Below are 5,943 nucleotides of genomic sequence, written 5' to 3' on the forward strand. Positions count from 1 at the left end.
CTGTGTGTGTCCTGTGTCATTGTCAGTGGGGGACACCTTTCCTACTAATCTCATTGTCCTAGGGCTGGGAGCTTAAGCCCCCATTTCTTAGCTGGCCTTACCTAGCCAAACATGAATATTCCAACACTTTGTCTGCAGTGGAATCCACTCTTTCCTTTGTGGGAATCCAGGCTTCTCTCCCAGTGTTTCTCCCTCTGCCAAGACATTCAGCAAGGCCATCCTGAGGCCCTGTTACAAAAGAAAGTCTTTATTTAAAAAAGAGGAAGATGAGTCAAGGGCTGAAACTGCCTAACCCCCTCCCTGGAGTTATGCCTCTCCTTTCTGAGTATCTGTTCAGCTCAAAATGACCTTCACAAATAACACCCTGAGCTGCCATTCACATTTGTTTAGTTTGTGGCCTTGTAACTGCAGAGCCAGCCCAAACTGGCCCTCCTCTGTTGATACCACGATAGTGAGTTGTTCTTCAGAGACAACAGAACAAAACCACAAATGCAGCCCAGAGCGTGTGCAGAGGAGAAAATTTTTAACCTCTAATAATGCCTGAAATCAAAGTTTCTCCACCTCCACCCCTCCTCCCTGACATAGAATCAAAAGAACCTGGACATAACCATAACCTGAACACTTTGAAAAGTGAAAGGTCCATTGTCCAGGAAGACCATACCTTAAATGGCCAAGTTCTAATGCCCTCCAATCAAAACCTGCCACACTAGCGCTTCTGCATACTAACCCATCCTCCCCTAACTCAATAAAGTTTGATCAAACTCCAGATTCAGTTCAGTTTAGTGGTGTCCAACTCTTTGCGACCCCATGGACTGCAGCATGCCAGGCCTCCCTGTCCATCACCAACTGCCAGAGTTTACTCAAACTCATGTCCATCGAGTTGGTCATGCCATCCAGCCATCTCATCCTCTGTCATCCCCTGCTCTTCCCACCTTCAATCTTTCCCAGCATCAGGGTCTTTTCCAATGAGTCAGTTCTTTGCATCAGGTGGCCAAAGTATTGGAGTTTCAGCTTCAGCATCAGTCCTTCCAGTGAATATTCAGGACTGATTTCCTTTAGGATGGACTGGTTGGATCTCCTTGCAGTCCAAGGGACTCTCAAGAGTTCTCCAACACCACAGTTTAAAAGCATCAATTCTGCGCTCAGCTTTCTTTATAGTCCAACTCTCATATCCATACATGACTACTGGAAAAACCATAGCTTTGACTAGACAGACCTTTGTTGACAAGGTAAGGTCTCTGCTTTTTAATATGCTGTCTAGGTTGGTCATAACTTTTCTTCAAGGAGTAAGCGTCTTTTAATTTCATGGCTGCAGTCATCATTTGCAGTGATTTTGGATTAGGGACACGGATTTGAGTCTTGCCTCCTGAGTCCTTGCCCATTGACCTCCCAGGTAAGGTCACCTCCCAGTAAAACTCTTCTTCTGGATGCCAGAGACTTCCCTAGTGTTTCAGTGGCTAAGACTCCAAGCTCCCAACTTGGGGGCCAGTGTACAGTCTCTGGTCAGGGAACTAGAACCCAGGTGCTGCAACTAAGGATCCCATGTGCCACAACTGAGATCTAGTGCAGACATAAAAGAAGTAGGTACTTCTATGCCCATCAGGCAGCCAGTCCTGTTTTTGGTAATAGCTTCTCCAGGTGTTAGGACCATATAAGTCTACTTTACACAGTTGGTAGCTCATGTGACATAACTTTCCCCAGAACACTGCTAGATCTTTGCATAGGTCTACCCAGCACTTCTGTCTGCTCTGAAGCTGTGCTTACTGGTTGCTGCCACTCAGGTAGTCAACAGAGTACACAGTTGGTTGCTCTGACCCTGCCCAGCAGTTGCAATTTCAAAGCCAGGCTCAGGGCCGGGCATATCTTGGAGGCCAGCTGCCATTTCCCAGGTGTGGCTCAGTTCCAGCCCCTCCATCTGTGGTCCCTGCTGTCAGTAATCTCTTGAGACAGACAGATCTGGAGCCACTTCCTATCACTGCACAAGGGACTCTGCAGGGGTATACACAGTGAAGCTGCTTCTATATTTTTTTCAATTTTTTTTTTTTTTAAATACAGACCGCCTCTCGAATTTGTATGTCATCCTTGCACAGAGGTCATGCTAATCTCTTATCACTGCAATTGGAGTATATCTGCCCCCGAAGTGAGCATTGCAATGAAGCTTCTGTTTGGACAGACAAGCACCCAGATACTTCGTTATCACTCCAGAATGTGGTCCAGAGATTCTGGGGTCCCAGTGTTCATGGTCACATCAGTGACTCAAGTCCCTGCTGTGTTGGAATCAACTCTGAAGAACTTCTCTTCCAACCCTAAGCAGAAAGCTTTGCTGCTGTTCTCCCCCTCCGTCTGCCCTTAGTTCATTAAGGGCAGTAACTGTTCTGGCTCCCTCTTCCTCCATCATCAACAGGCCTACCACCTCCCTCTGGCTTCAAGGCCTCTCCACCTCAGCTTTTTTTTTTTACTTTTTGGCTGCTCCACATAGCGTGTGGGATCTTAGTTGCCCAACCTGGGATGAAACCTGTGTTCCTGGCATTGGAAGCACGGAGTCTTCACCACTAAACTGCTAGGGAAATCCCCTCCACCTCAGATTTTGAGTCCCCTCTGAGGTGACCAAAGGCCAAGTTCCATTGCCCATTTAGACCCCACCCTATCTGTGCCCCTCTTAGAACCAAGACTTGATGACATCTGTGAGTGACTTGTCTCACCTCAGAGGGTGAGAGTCTGGGTGCCCAGTGACTCACCCCTCATCACCTACTTTTTTTTCTTCTTCAGTTTATGCCTTGAGCTCTAAGAGAAAGGAACTTCTGAGATCCCCCCATGTAGCTGATGCAGCCTGGCTGGTGACTCCTCCTCCTCAGACTTGGAAGTTGCCCGCCTCCTTTAACTGTCTTTTCCAACTCTCTCTTTTTCAGGAAGACTCAGTTTAAAGCTCCACTAAGGGTTCATCTTTCTTCGCATAAACTAGACCTCTTCCCCGAAAACACACACCACCCTACTGCTACTGGCTGGGACCTGCACCCACTCCACCCCATTATGAATCAGCAGCTCGAATTAACAAGTAAAAGTGAAGGAATCCCAGCAAGTCTGCCTGAGGTAGTACTGCCTCTGGGACACTGCCTGATCTGGGAGCGGGCAGCAGAACTGAGTCCACAGGTCTTCCGAGAAGGGCTGGGCCCTGCTGTTATGCAACAGGTTCAGAAGCCTCCATTTCAGAAGCTCTTCCAGAAAGGCTAGTTTAAACTTTCTTTCAACATTAAATCTGATAAATCACGTATGTGTATATTGCACCATTACGTACACAGTAAATAGTTTAAATAGTAAATAGTTTACAGATTTGTCAACTATACCCCAGCAAAGCTGAAAAAACAAAATCTGATACAACCCATTTGGTCAGGCCCTTCTTGCACAATTAGCCCTTTATCAGATGACTTCCTTCTTCGGTCTCCATGGAGTTTAACGGACAACACTTAAAACAAGTTTATTTTCAGAGAGGCATTCCTGGCCTGATCAATCTTTTCTCGTATTTTATTTTTTTTGGGGGGGGGGGAGGCACACCCTGCAGCATGCAGGATCTTAGTTCCCAGATTAGGGATCCACCCTGTGTCCCCTGAATTGGAAGCACAGAGTCTTAACCACTGGACCACCAGGGAAGTCCCTCTCATAAGTTTTAACTTTGGGGTAATACTGAGTGAAAAATACCGGCTAACAATTTCCCCAGGAGAAATAAATCCATCCATGGCATGGATTTATAAAGACTGAATAGGGATCCAGGTCCAGTACTCCAAATTTGGCAGGTTTTTGTTACTATGGTCACCAAATAGGCTGGAAGAGCGTGCTTTCATAGAGGTGTGACACACCTGTGCTGGCACTAAAATAAAACCCAGCTGGCGCTGCTCAGCAAGTTACTGGGCATCGGGAACTGCTGGACTGGGAAGTGGGAGCTCAGATGAGAGAGGTTCTTGCCCAAGGAGTGAGGGCTCATGGGCCCTGGCCCTGAGGGTAACAGGGAAGCCGACTTGAGATCGGACATCCTTCAGCTTTGACCTACCCAAGAGCTCAACTCCAGACCTGTCACGTGAAAAAGCAAAAACAAAATCACCAGGTGGGTCACTTGGTGGTGGGCATTCTGTAAGTTGCATCCAGAAGCATTGAAACTGACAGGACATGACAGTGATGTACTGGGCAGAGGTCCAGCAGCCTTGCCGTCATTCATCCTGCAGACAGAAATCCTATTCCCAGCACCCCTGCCAGGTCTAGGGTAGCCGTGGCCAGCAAGGCCAAGACAGGAGACCCAAGAACAGGCGCACTTAATCCAACTGCCTAGGGTCAGGCAGTATCCAGGCACACATTCAGCCCACCTTGGATGGCGTCCTACAGTCCTGCGTATCTGTTGCCCCGGCCTCTGTCCCCAGCTTGTGACTGTGCCTGGGTACCTGTGTATGAATCTAAAGAAGCCCTGGTCTGGGACTTCCCTAGCGGTCTCCAGTGGTTAAGACTCTGTTGTTCCAATGTAGGCGGTGTAGGTTCGATCCATCACTGATCAGAGAATTAAGATCCCACATGCCCCAAGGCGTGGTTCAAAAAATAAATAAAATAAAACAGCCTATTCCTAAGCTCTCTAAAAAAATTTTTTTTTAATTTTTTTTAAGGTTTGTAGTTATTTTATTTCCACAGAAATTTCCCTCATTAAATGCCCAATGGCTCATATCATCCAGCAAATATCCTCTACTTCTTAGTCTTAACATATGGTTCAACTGGCATCTAATAAACAAAAGGTGACCAGATGAGAAATGGACTTAAATTGTTTAGAGAAAAGAATAATATCTTTTCTTTGGTCTGTCCAAAAATGAAAAATAAAGAAGCCCTGGCCCCTGAGGATTTCTTGGCAGACTCACTATGCATCCTCAGAGGCCAGGAGGGATGTTAAGCATACCTTTGTTTCCTACACCAGTTGCTTATATTACATTATTTTCTTCCTAGGCAAGTGTCTACAGCATCACCCTTCATGTTCCCCTAGCACTTTCCCCCCCCCCCCCCGGCACTTTTATCACACAATGCACTATAATTACACGTGAAAACATCTTCCCCAGCCACGATGGCTGTGAACCCTTGGAGGGTAGGGGCTGTTAGTACATAATAGACTATTACTCAAAGGAAAAAATGACTACTATCTGGATAATTCTTTCATTCATTCACCCAAGAAATGCCTACTGAGAATCTGCTCTGTGCAAAGGGCAAACACACACAATTAATACCTAAATACTTTTTTAAGGTTCAGATATTGATGGTAACAGAATTCAAGCAGGAAGAGAAGGCACTGCCACACCCAGGCCCAGGGTGCAACACCTTCCTTGCCCAATCAGGGCTGCCTATTGACAGGGGCATAACCAGAATGGAATCTGCAACAGCATGAGTCTCCAACATGGGAAAAAATGACCCTACATCCTCTGTGAGATTCCTTCAGTTTTTTGCCTCTGTTACCTTCCTCGGTGTATGTGTTCAGTTGCTCAGTTGGGTCCAGCGATTTGTGACCCCCATGGACTGCAGCCCACCCCATGGACTGCATGCAGCCCACCAAGCTCCTCTGCCCTTGGAATTTTCCAGGCAAGAATACTGGAGAGGGTTACCATTTCCTCCTCCAGGGGATCCTCTCAACCCAGGGATGGAACCCATGTCTCCCACATCTCCTGTACTGGCAGGCATATCCTTTACCACTGAGCCACCCTGGAAACATCACCCTCCCCCAGTAAATCTACCCCTTATACCACAGAGGTGATAGTGTCACTGATAAGACATTTAATTCTTCTAAAATGTATCTCTAGAGCCTTTCTCTTTTTCACTGTCCCCAGGCAAGCTAAAAAAGCAGGCAAAAAAAAAAAAAAAGCACAGGCAAGGAAGAAACAAAAAATATTTCTCTCCTGATGCCACCTCTAATCCAAAGGTGCT

At 46.7% G+C, this 5,943-nt stretch overlaps 1 non-coding gene across 1 annotated transcript; it reads right to left on the bottom strand.

Annotated features, from left to right (window-relative positions):
- Positions 1 to 2,045: 2,045 nt before the first annotated feature.
- Positions 2,046 to 2,148, bottom strand: LOC133235808 (U6 spliceosomal RNA). The gene has a single exon (XR_009732671.1). It is a non-coding gene; the product is annotated as a U6 spliceosomal RNA (small nuclear RNA).
- Between the last annotated feature and the right edge of the window lie 3,795 nt (positions 2,149 to 5,943).

The sequence above is a fragment of the Bos javanicus genome, chromosome 22, assembly GCF_032452875.1.
Source record: "Bos javanicus breed banteng chromosome 22, ARS-OSU_banteng_1.0, whole genome shotgun sequence".
Classification (NCBI taxonomy): domain Eukaryota; kingdom Metazoa; phylum Chordata; class Mammalia; order Artiodactyla; family Bovidae; genus Bos; species Bos javanicus.